Source organism: Akebia trifoliata, chromosome 10, assembly GCF_017979445.1.
Source record: "Akebia trifoliata isolate Shusen 1 chromosome 10, ASM1797944v1, whole genome shotgun sequence".
In the NCBI taxonomy this organism is placed as follows: Eukaryota; Viridiplantae; Streptophyta; class Magnoliopsida; order Ranunculales; family Lardizabalaceae; genus Akebia; species Akebia trifoliata.
In genome coordinates, this window is record NC_141384.1 from 9,491,400 (window position 1) to 9,504,822 (window position 13,423).

Genomic DNA, 13,423 nt, shown 5'->3' on the forward strand with positions numbered 1-13,423 from the left:
TGTACATTCACTTATTATTGGTTATAAATATACGCCAAGCTCTCATTATGAGACTGACTTTTCTCTTCTGAAATCCTTCTTGGTATCAGAGCCTAAGAAAAACCGAACTCCCTTTTTTGGCCCTCCCTTTTCGTTTCTTCTCCTTCTCTCTTATTTCTTATCTCATTAATCCTACTACACTTTAAACCTAATCACCTAGCAGCAGCCTCATTCAGAGTTTCTCCCCTTTAGGGGGCCCTTTTTCTTTTTTGATTCATATTCTCTTAATCGCATGTTGCGATAGAGATTTCATTTGTTTTTCACATGCTACAATAGAGATTTGCATTGTGTTTACTATCTTACGATTGGGTTTCTGCCTTTCATAGGTAGTTTTGTTCAATTTTTCTGCCTTTAATAGGGTTCCTACCCTTGTTGCTGCCATACGAGAGTATCTCTGGGTTGTACGATACTTGCAACAGACTTGTTGTGTTGTGTGAAGACCTAAGACAGTAGTAGAGTTTGATTGGGTGACCTACGACAGGCTTGTAAGGTTGTGCGAAGGCCTGCGACAGTAGCAAAGGGCTGCCCTGTGACCTACGCCACCTCGTCTGCGGTTGGTTTAACCCTACGATAATAGCAAAGTGCTGCCCTATGATTTGCGACTCCTCTAAGGTTGTGCGAAAACCTGCGACAACAGCAAAGAGGTGGTTTTAACCCTGCGACAACAACTAGGTAGAATCCCTGTGATCTTCGACACCTATTCTAGGTTTGGTTTAACCCTGCGACAGTAGCAGAGTCCAACTCTAAGACCTACGACAGCAGCAAAGTCCAAATCTGTGGCCTACGACACCTATTTTGGGTTTAGTTTAACCCTGTGACAACAGTAGAGTCCAAGTCTATGACCTGCAACTTGATTTGTTACCTCCATCAACAACAAGTGCTGTGTGGAATCTTTCGATAATAAGGTGCAGTTTTTCAGATTTTTTGGGTTTTGCCGACAACAATCAGTGGTATTTTTTTTTTCTCTGGCCTTCAACAGTACTACTATGGAGATCTCCCTTTAATTCAAAGTTTCTTTTTGTTCATAATGTGCAATGATGATGACTCGTGAGACTAAGGACTCTACCACAACTCTTGGGATTAATTTCTCAGTCCAACGTATAACCAATGCCTCAGTAGATGGTCGTAACTTTTAGTCTTGGTCCTAGTCTATGAGACTTTATTTGGGTAGTAGAGGAAAATCTAATTGGTTGTCAGGCGTTATTCTTAAGCCACCCTTCAGTGATATCAAATTTGAACAATGAGAAACCGATAATTGCACCATTCTTAGATGGTTATTTGATTTCATGGAACAATGCATTTATACTATGTTTATGTATCATGAGACTGTCTCTTCTTTGTGGTTAACTTTCACTCAGACATATGCATATGCTCGAAATGGCTCAAGGATATAAGAGCTTTACAGGGATATTGCTTAGGCTACCCAAGGAAATCAGAGTGTTGCAGATTACTTAAGATTCTTCCAGTCTCGTTGGTAGGAGGTCTTGCACTATGAGTCTATGGCAGAGTTGTTTGTCGAGGTAGTCGGGTATGTGGTCAAGAGGATTGCTCGACATTAGAGTTCGAAATTGAGAGAAGAGAATAATACTTGATTATTATTAATTTAGCCCTAATTAAGCTTTAAAGCTATTACATAATCTAAGTAGGTAAAAAGACTAAAAATGACATTTAGACTTATTTTAACACTCTCCTCAAGTTGGTGCGTGGATATTAATAACGCCCAACTTAGACAGGACGCCTTCAAAGTGGTTTTGCTAACACCTTTGCTAAGAACATCAGCGAGTTGTTGAGATGTAGGAACAAAAGGAGTACAAATTTGTCTCGAAACAAATTTTTCTCGAATGAAATGACGATCAACTTCGATATGCTTCGTTCTGTCATGCTGAACCGGATTTGCTGCTATGTTAATAGCTGATTTATTATCGCAATATAATAAGAATGGGATTGGCACAGGAAGACATAAGTCAGCTAGTAAGATCTTTAGCACAACAACTCATACACTCCAAGTGCCATAGCTCTATATTTTGACTCAACACTCGACCGAGAAACCACATCTTGCTTCTTACTACGCCACGTTACCAAGTTGCCACCAACTTTAGTACAATACCCAGAAGTAGATCGTTTATCAGTCACTGAACCAGCATAATCTGCATTTGTCCATGCCTCAACACGAAGATGACCATGATTACTGAATAAAATACCTCGACCAGGACATCCCTTAAGATATCTAAGAATATGATAAACTATAGTAAGATGAGATGTTCGAGGCGAGTGCATAAACTGACTTATAACACTAACAGCATAGGCAATGTCAGGACGAGTCATAAATAAATAGATCAATTTTCCCACAAGACGCTGATACTGACCAATATTAGACACACACTCCTCCTCAGAATCAGCTAACCTATGATTTTGCTCAATAGGAGTATTAGCGGGACGAGAACCAAGCTGACCGGAGTCACTTAGTAAATCCAAGACATACTTTCGTTGAGAAATAAATATACCAGACCAGGACCGCGCAACCTCAATACCCAGAAAATAATGAAGATTTCCAAGGTCCTTAATCTCAAATTGATGGCCTAAGTAAGTTTTTACCTCGGTAATGCCATCATCATCATAGCCAGTAAGAACAATATCATTCACAAACAATCAGAGCAACAGTTTTACCCTGGGAGTGACGCAGAAACAAAGTGTGATCAGCACAACTCTGATGGAATCCAAACTGATGCATGACCATGGTAAAGCGCTGAGACCATGCGTGAGATAAAGCGAACGACGAAGACGACAAACATGGGTAGGAGAAGTAGATGAAAGAAACCCAGGAGGTTGGACCATATATACTTCTTCCTGAAGATCACCATTGAGAAATGCATTCTTAACATCTAACTATAGAGAGGCTAATCCTTAATAGTGGCAACTTAAAGGAGAACACGAATGGTGGTCATCTTGGCAACCGGAGTAAATGTCTCCTGATAATCAATCCCATAAGTCTGAACATAACCCTTGGCCACCAGACAGGCTTTATAACGAGCAATAGAACCATCCGGATTATGCTTAAGGGTGAAAACCCAGCGACATCCTACAGTTTTCCTTCCAGGTGGAAGAGGAACAATTTTCCAAGTTTGAGTCTTTTCAAGAGTAGTCAACTCATCAATCATAATTGCTCGCCACTCAGGATGGGTAATAGCATTTGCAATAGTAGTAGGAAGAGAAATAACGGAAACAGAAGCAAGAAAACTCTGATAGGAGGGTGAGAGTGTAGAATCAGATACATAATTAGAAATGGGATAAGTGCAAGTGCGCTTACCCTTACGAGTGGCATAGGACGATCATCACATGGAATAGAAGGAGGCGGAGCTGGAGGCGAGCTGGTCTAGCATAGGAGTAATGGTAGTATCACGTGGACGCCGCGAGTAAACCTGCAGGGGAAGAGGTGACAAACTGACAGGAGGTGGAGAGGGAGGAACAGGTAAGGGAAGAGGAAAGGGGACAGGTAGGGGATCATCAGGAGAGTCCAGGGGAAACCACTCAGATTGAATTCCAACGGACCCATTGTAGTAGGGGATATGCTCAAAAACTGAAACATCTCGAGAAATGAAACGCCGTCGAGAAGGAGGATGATAACAACGATAACCTTTTGGGTAGAGGATAACCCAAAAAAATACATTTTACGGCCTTAGGGTCAAGTTTAGTACGAGTTTGGTCAAGAATTTAAACAAAATAGACACATCCAAACACACGCGGAGACAGGGGAAACACAGGAGAGAGGCGTAGCAAACTGAATAACCCGAGAGGGGGTTCGATTAATAAGGTATACAACAGTAAGAACTGCATCGGCCCAATAGGATTGTGGCACATTCATACCAATAGAGATGGCATGGGCTAACTCGAGAATATGACGATTTTTTCTTTCTGAACGACCATTCTGCTGAGGGGTTTTAACATTAGACATTTGATGCTCAATACCAAACTCTAAACAAAGTTTTAAGACCTCACTATAGGTGTATTTAGTTCTATGATCAGAACGGAAGGTCTTGACTGTACGACCAAACTGGGTATTGACCGTAGTAAGAAATTGCTTGAAGATCCCACAAACTTCACTCTTGTGTTTCATAAGATAGACCCAAGTAGTGCGACTGTGGTCATCGATGAATAAGACAAAATAGCGAAAACCAATAATGGATGTAACAGGGGAAGGACCCCACACATCTGAATGAATTAGGTCAAACAAAGCAGGTGCAGTAGTATTCATACTAATAGGATAAGAATAACGCACATGTTTAGCTAATTGGCAAGTTTCACAAGAAAAATCAAACAACTTGTTATTATTAAATAAAGCAGGAAACATGTGTTGCAAATAACCAAAGGAAATATGGCCTAAGCGTAAGTGCCAACGCATTACAAGAGCCTTATTAGACTGACTATTACTACTACTAGTACTACTACTACTAAGTTGAAAAATAGAATGGGTGCTAGATGAACCGGGTACGTCCAAGAGATACAATTCATTCACTTCACGTCCAGTTTCAATCATTCTCTTCGACCCTAGATCCTGAAAGACACAATAAGAGGGATAAAATGTTACACTGCAGTTCAAATTTTTGGTAAGACTACTAACAGATATAAGGTTAGTAGTAAGTTGAGGAACATGTAGTGTGTTATTTAGGGATAACGAAGATGTAACAAGAAAATGACCTTGACCAGTTATAGAAGACAGAGAGCCATCGGCCAGGCGAACCTTGCGATGACCAGAACAAACACTATAGGTTTTAAAAAAGGAAGACATACCGGTCATGTTATCTGAGGCACCAGAATCAATGATCCATGGTAAGGAAGTGGTGGAAACACTGTGTGCAGATGCAAAGGTACCTGAGTGAGCAAAGGTAGAAACCGACTGAGATGAGGTCTCCATCTAATTGAAGAATTTTCAAACTTGTCAAGCTCCGCTTGGGATAGAGATACCGAATCCGAGGAGGAAGTAGTAGCTGAAGGATGTGTTAAATTAGTTGTCTGTTGAGAGACTACATGAGCTGAAGATCGTTGAGATTGTTGAAGGTTCTGATTAGGACGACCATGAAGTGCATAACAACACATGACCCAACTTTCCACAATGATCACTCTTATGTCGTTGACGGGTAGGCAGAGATCCACTAGGAGGCTGTGGAGAAGGTAGGCTAGCAAGCATAGCGGAGTGATCTCCTGAAGAAAGAGGTAGGACAGCTGCGCGACGACTCTCATCAGTCAAGACATAAGAATATGCAGTCTGTAAGGACAGAAATGGATCCATACCCAATAAATGAACTCTCGCATACTCAAACTCATCCCGGAGACCCGTTAGAAATTGAAAAACTCCGATTCTTATCCAAAATTGACGTATACAATGTCTCATCAAGAGGGTCCTTCCAGGCGTAGTACGAGGAATAAAATGTTAACTCTTCCCACTGAGTACATAGTTGTGATATATAGGTAGTAACAGAAGAGTCACCCTACGAGAGACGAGAAATCTCACGCTCTAGATTAAAAACCCGGACATTGTTTTGACGTTGCGAGTAAATGCTCTTTGCGGAATCCCATATCTGTTTTACTGTCGAGGAGAACATAAAACCGGCTGCAATGTGTGGTTGCATAGATGTAACCAGCCAAGAACGGACCATAAAATTATTAGCAAACCAATGTGAGTAAGAACTGTCAGTCTGTGCAGGTTGTTTATCCGCCCCTATGAGGTAACCGATCTTCCCTTTTCCACCAATGAACATTTCAACCGATCGTGCCCAAAGGAGATAGTTAGGACCATCTAATTTCACGGTAGTGATTTGAATGCCTGGAAAGTCGGTTGAATGAGAAGGAAGATCACTTGATCCATTACTAATACCAATGACCGAGGAAGAAGATGACTCAGAGGCCATCAAATAATCTGAGTACTTTGGTTTGAAGAGAGTTCAAGAATATGAGAGTACGACTCCCTAGGATAAAGTGATCGCAGCACCCTAAAGGTGACAATGCACGATCAAAGAAGTTGTAAAGGTTGATCAAATACTGTTGTGGGTGACCCAAGTGATTATTACTGCAAGTATAGAGAATCAATGAGCAAGATAAACGTGAGAACAACTTCAAATAACACCCTGCTGTGATCGAAAAATTTCGTAGGTGTTCAAAAACACTGCCGACACCCTTATATAACCACTACAGGAATCGAAAAAATAAGACACAGCCACCAACTGGTGTCGTCTGCTCAAAACCAATTAAAACCAGCCACCTACAGCGACCTACTGTGTCAAACAGGGCAGATCAGCCACCTATTGGTGTCACTTGCTCAAGATTCAACTACCTGTTGTGGTTGTAGGGCTTAGATAGCCACCAGCTGTGTCGCACGAAGCAGAATAGCCACCTGCTGTGTTGAAAAAGCTTAAAAAATCCACCTGCTGTGATCGCAGATGTCCAGGCTGCTACCTTTGGTGTCGCAGGACTTCACTACAGTCACCTTGGGTGTCGCAAGGCTGAGATGCAGCCACCTTGAGTGTCGCAGGCCCTAAATAGCATCGTTGCTGTGAGTACAGCCTGATCGCAGGCTTTGAACCTTGTTTAACTTCCTATCGCATGATGCGATTAGAGTTTGCAGCAACAGAGAACCGCCGTAGGGGTGATATAGGTTGAAGACGAGTGGTGTAGAGGTTTGTTTTAGGACGAATGGGTCGATTGAGTTTGTAACAAATGAAGAAGGAGGAGTTCGATAGAGATACAGAGAGCAAGCTCTGATACCAAGTTCGAAATTGAGAGAAGAGAATAATACTTGATTATTATTAATTTATCCCTAATTAAGCTTTAAAGCTATTACATAATCTAAGTAGGTAAAAAGACTAAAAAGACATTTAGATTTATTTTAACAATTAGACATGTTAGTTCCTTATGAGTCTATGACTTGAGTTTGAGGCACTACTGACTCAAATCCTTAATACCACTCCTCTACCTTCCTTATTTGAGACATTTGCGATTATTGATAGCGATGAGCGTCATCGTCGTGTAGTTCCCTCTTAGACTCCGTCCCTCGTCATTATCTCTGTTCTAGACACAGATTAGATGGCTCTTGTTGCCAATTTGAGTTTCTCTAACTCCCGTACTCAAGGGTTCGGGAATCGAGTCGTGGAGGTCGTAGACGTGGTAAAGGAAGTGGTCTTACATGTAGCTCTTATATTCCTCGCATGCATAGATTTAATGCTATTTTTTATTTAGTTCATTTTGATGTGTAGGACCCTTCCCCTATTATTACTTTTAATGGTCATAGATATTATGTCACCTTTATTGATGATTATTCTCGTTGTACTTGGATTTATTTAATGCGTTCTCGCTCTGAGGTGCTCCCTATTTTTGTTAATTTCCTTAAAATGATTTAAACCCAGTACAACATTACTGTTAAATATCTTAAAATAGATAATGGAGGGGAATATATTTCTAATGGGGATTCAGTCCCATCTCTATAAGTGGTATGGTTCATCAGTTAACTTGCCCATACACTTATGAGCAAAACGGGGTGGTAGAACGCAAGAATCGCCACCTCATGAACATCGTCCATTGCCTTCTGCGAGGGATGCATGTTCCCAAGTCATATTGGAATATGGTAATTCTTACTACTACTTTCCTCCTGAATCGTGTTCCAAGTCGCACCTTAGGGGGATAGGTGCCTCTTCATGTTCTTCAACTTGATAACATTCTCTTTCCCATTACACCGAGAGTTCTTGTGTATACCTGCTTTGTTCAGGATAGAACTCTCCATCGCACAAAATTAAATGACAAAGCTATTCGTTGTGTTTTCTTGGGTTACTCATCTATGTCAAAGTGGTATTGGTATTATGATTCCCTCTCTCATCGTATTATTCATTCCCTGGATGGCACATTCTTTGAAAATGTTCCATATTTTCATGCTTCATCTCCATCTTTGCCACCGCTGCTGGTTTACTCTCGTTGCCCTCTCCCTTCTCTAACCTTGCCAACCTCCTCTTTGGACTCAGGTATACTTTCTTCTACATTTACTTTTGTTCTTTCTATTTTTTATTCTAACTTACCTATTGCACTTCGCAAAGGTAAGTGAGGGTGTGTTACTGATCACCTTATTGCCTAGTTTATATCATATCAGGGTCTCTTTCCTTTCTATCGAGCCTATCTTGCCACCACATACTTTATTCGGGTTCCTTGGTTTGTATCTGAGGCTTTACGTGATCTTAAGTGGACTAGAGCCATAACTACTGAGATGGATACATTGCAAAATAATCACACCTGGACAATTGTTACCCTTCCATCTGGGGAGCAGATCGTTGGTTGTAAATGGGTCTTTACTGTGAAATGCCTTGCGGATGGCACTGTTGATCGGTATAAGGCATAACTAGTTGCTAAGGGATTTACGTAGACTCCAGGGAAAGATTTCGGTGCCACCTTTGCTCCTGTCGCCAAACTTTTCACTGCTCGTCTTCTTATCTCTTTAGCTATTTGTCATTCATGGCCCCTTCATCAACTTGATGTGAAGAACGCTTTTCTAAAAGGTGATTTGGCTGAGGTTATATATATGGATCACCCTCCTAGGTTTCATCTTCAGGGGGAGTATTGTGAGAAGGTATGTCACATTCTCAAATCTCTATATGGTCTGAAACAGTCTTCGTGAGCTTGGTTTCAACATTTTTTAGAAGTTATTTTGTCTATGGATTCACTAGATGCCACTCAGATCATACTTACTTTGTTCATCGATGATTGGATGGTCGTTGTGCTATTGTTTTAGTGTATGTAGATGATATTATCTTGACAGGAGATAATGCACAATGGATTGACAAGGTAAAGACGGTATTGGGTCATACCTTTGAGGTTAAGGACTTAAGTCCTGTCAAGTACTTTTTGGGGATAGAGGTAGTTCGTTCATGTCGTGGTATTTCGTTATCTCAACGCAAATACACATTGGATTTTTTTTTAGGATGCTGGTATGCTTGGTTGTCGTCCTACCTTTTCCCCAATGAATCAAAATCATCGTTTTCATGCTGAATTTAGGGAATTTTTATCTAATCCTTCATCTTACCATAGACTTATAGGTCGTTTGATTTATCTGACAAACATTAGACCGGATTTGACCTTCATGGTTAGTGTAGTCAGTCAGTTTACGCATGCTCTGCATACCTCTCATTTTGATGCCGTGTATCGTATCTTTAGCTACTTGAAGTCTCGTCTTGATTTAGGCCTATTCTATTCGTCTATTGCTCAGCCACATTTGTCTTGTTTCACTGATGCTGATTATGCGGGTTCTCTTACAGATAGGAGATCTACCTCTAGTTTTTGTATTTTCTATGGTGGTAACCTTATCTCGTGGAAAAGTAAAAAAACAAAGTGGTTTCTCGTTTTTCTACTAAAGCTGAGTATTGTGCTATGGCTCTTGGCACATGTGAGTTTCTTTGGCTTAGATCTTTGCTGACAGAGTTGGGATTTCCTACTGTTGGTTCCTTCTTGTTGTTCTGTGTCAAATCTGTTATCATGCTTACATTTTACTCAGTCCTTCATGAAAGTACTAAGCATATTGAGGTTGATATTCACTTTCTCAGAGAGAAAGTTCGATCTGGTGCACTTGAGACAGTTTTTGTTTCTTCTTCAGATCAACTGGTCAATATGTTTACGAAGTCTGTTGGACCTTCTGTCACTACTCTCATCTTGCCAAGCTAGGCTTAGTTGATATATTTTCCTCAGTTTGAGGGGGAGTATTGGAAATATTAGAATAGTTAGTTCTAGTTTGACTAGTATTAGTTTATTTCTATTATTTCTCTGTAAGGGCATATATGTCAATTCACTTATTAATTGGTTATAAGTATATGCCAAGCTCACATTATGACACTTGACTTTTCTCGTCTGAAATTCTTCTCGCTTATTGCATGTGGAATTAGGTACACAATTCGTATTACGAATAAAAATCTGGGGAAATGTTTTTGAAGTAGCCATCCCGCTTCAAAATTTCGGTAGAACCTTCTCCTTTGGATTACAATGGAGTCTCCAAAGAGGTATCCCAAACATTAGTTAAAAAATTGGGGCGTGAAATTAATACAAAAATCCACATGTTATGTTACGAGGAGGGTTCCTCCAAAATTTTGATGCGGCCTGGCCGCTTCAAAGTCGGACTCAAAATCTGGTTGTTTGCACTTTCAACTTAATGTTTTATACATCTGGAGTAGTTGCAGAAGGATCTGTAACGGCACCATTGTTGGATCCCAAATTAGCAGACTTTTGCAACCAAAACCCAATTTCCTAACCATCTTTTGTTTGGATTGTAAAAATGAAATTGAAAACACACCCCAAAAAATAGCCTCAGGTTTGGTTAGTTTCAGGTCTAGGCAATCATCTTGGCTTGATTAAATTATGATCATACCTGTTTCATGTACACCTCATATATTCAAAGCTACTGGCCCAAATATACGTTTTGTTCTCAGTGATGTGTTATTCAATTTTTTCTCTCTTAGATCTTATTTTGACTACTGCTTTCTGATTGTCAAATGCTTAACTTACGTACTAAAGACCAGTTAATCTATTTTGTGCAGAGGAGATTGTGGGCATTTACATCAATTGCTTAGTATGCTATGGAGCCACAACATCTGGTCTTGCTCAACAGAGTCATATCTTTGGTTTGAAATCAAATCCACCTTTTGTGAAGATGTTTTGAAACTCTCATAGAAAAAGTAAAAAAAACTATACCCCAGAAATTTCAGGTGTTAATGGGCAGGGGCTTTTGAGTTTGTATTTGTTTTCCCTCGCTTCCCTTATCTCGGTTTAGAGGACACAGAGCTTCTCTTTGTTTACTAGAATTTAGAATTTAGTAGTGTCTATGCTTGAAATCTAGTCTACTCCAAGATTTCTTTCCCAATATTTATTCTTCATAGTGTTGCCCATTGAAATTCTCTTGGTTATATTCTATCATTTCAAATCCATGTAGTTCATCCTTGTCAATCATCAATGTCTTATCCCAGATATTCAGGATTGAACAAATTTTGTTTTCCATTCATTTCTGTGTAACGTCTTCTGTTAAGTCATGTATCTTGTCCGTTCTCTCTATCTCTATCTACAATATTTTTTATGTCTTATTTCATATATGTTCAATTTGATATTGTTTGGCTGCATCCAAATTTTGTTGCTTAGTAGACATATTGACATTGCATTAATAATAGATGTGGAATTTTTCTTCATAGTGAGCAGGGCATATGATGTCTATCCATAAACAAAATACTGTTGTGATGCACACCGAATCATCTGATTCATGAAACATTCAGCCCTATCTCTTGGTTGATCTATACAATAAAAATATCCTGATTGGTGATTTCTAGCCCTTGGATTGAAGCATTTTTAATGAGTGTTTTCTAAGCTTCAAAATTGAGGAAATTATTATTATTATTTTGGAAAGTGAATGGAGGAATAATTTTTTTTTAGCTTACTTGAATCCGATGAACGTAGAAAGCCACTTTAGAAGGAAAATGGACCAAAGAAGGTTTACTGGCAAAACAGAGTCAAGCATGGAGAGGTAGATAATGTCAGTCTGCCAATAATTGTATGGAAAATGGTCGTGGGAAAATTAATTCCACAGTTTTATTGCACATAGGAAAATATCAAAAAGGGTTTTGTTTTTAGCATGATTTTAGAACTTGTAAGTTGAGTTGATTTGGTTATAACTAAACCATTTTCCTAGGAGGTTGGACGAGAATATTTTCCCTGGAAAATGTGGGTTTTTGACATTCCATTTCAGGGATTTTTTTTGTTTTTTTTCTTCAAATCTTGAGTGAAAGTATATACGACTCTCAATCCAATCCTAAGAACGACAAGATTAGATCCAACCCTCTCGACGAACATTTTAGGCACCCCTGGTTGGGTTTGTGGCTCCAATGGCACCACAGTTGAAATGGTGCAATGCGGGCTGGAATCTGATTTTTGACTTACTGCCTCTTGGTAATAGCAAAGCCTTACTCCAAAATTTGTGGTTAGTTAAACATTTAATTCTCTCCAAAGCCAATTCAACTTACTAATAAAAAAAATATTTTGTAAATTTTTATATATAATACAGTAATTGGTGATTAGACGTCTCAAAATGAGGTCTTTGTGGGTATTGTTCATCAGGAGCAATTCCACAGCTCATCTAAACTCAAAATCTATGAGGGAGATTTTCAGTTTTATGAGAAAAATGTGAGATGGTAAATTTGTAACCTTATTTTTCTTGGAAATAGTAGAAGGATCTCATCATCTCTGTATGTTTCTTTATTTGTTTTCTTGCTTATTTTATCGTATACATGCTAGATCTGGGGATTTCTGTGTAAATAATACATATATTCATTTTTAAACGAATGTTTAGAAGACTTAAAATAATACATATAGCTAATGTCAACAGACCTAATATTTATCAGTCTATAAGATATTCAATTTTTGTCCTTTCCAAATTGTTCCATGTGGAAGAAGAAGAAAGAAGACAAATGTTTTGAACGAGTCATAGTTGAATTGTTATTATTATTATTTTTTTGATGTTTCATCTTGAAGTTATTTGTGACTGTTTCGAGAGTTTATGAAGATTCTGACCATTATTTACATCTTATATTCTACAAAATGTATTTAACTATCTTTATTTTAAATTTGATACTAATTATATTACTTCAAATTTAGTATCAATTTTGAATTTTAAGAGCTTAGTCCTTATGAACTGTTTTAAACAGCGTTATAGTATTTTTAATATTGTACGGCAGGCGTGAAGGTTTTGTTTTCTTCCGGGTTCTTTGAGATACCCCCTCTAACAACAACAAAAATAAATAAATAAAAACCATGTGTTTTCAATGTTTAGGTCTTTGCTTCCAATGCCAAATCGTGATTCACCTTTACTTATTCATTACCATCATCATTGAAACTTTATCAAATTTTATAATTTTTTGGGCTAGATAAATCATGCCACTCCTTTTAATTATATCGAAAATTATGTCTTTCGTTAATTTAGAAGTATTTGTGTTCCCTCACTATCTTAACGCACACCTTTATTTTTGGTTTTCGTCACTTTTTAAGAACTTTCAACCTCCATGTTTCTTTTAAGGAAAACATTGGAAATTTTAGGTGAAGTATTAAATAGTCAGATGAGATGGGATGATACGTATGAATTCCCTTGACTGTGACGATCACACCAATGTGCATACCCAGGCCAAGGAAAGGGTTGCTGTGACCGAGGGGTTGAAATGGATCCATTCTATGTGTTGGATGATATGAAAGACGAATTGTTGATTTAGTACAACATCGACTGGGTAAACGTTCAAAGCCTGGATTATAACGGTAAGCATGACCTTACCATCTAATATGACACATTTTAAAGTCATGTGGGGTAAAGCCCTAAGTGGACAACGTT

General features: G+C 38.8%; 1 pseudogene across 1 annotated transcript in view; it reads left to right on the top strand.

Annotated features, from left to right (window-relative positions):
* The window catches only part of LOC147393094 (uncharacterized), a 30,001-nt pseudogene extending 18,761 nt beyond the window's left edge, over positions 1–11,240 (top strand). The window contains exon 15 of the transcript XR_015182373.1: positions 10,599–11,240. The product of XR_015182373.1 is annotated as an uncharacterized LOC147393094 (transcript). The remainder of the gene's footprint in view (positions 1–10,598) is intronic.
* Positions 11,241–13,423: the final 2,183 nt, after the last annotated feature.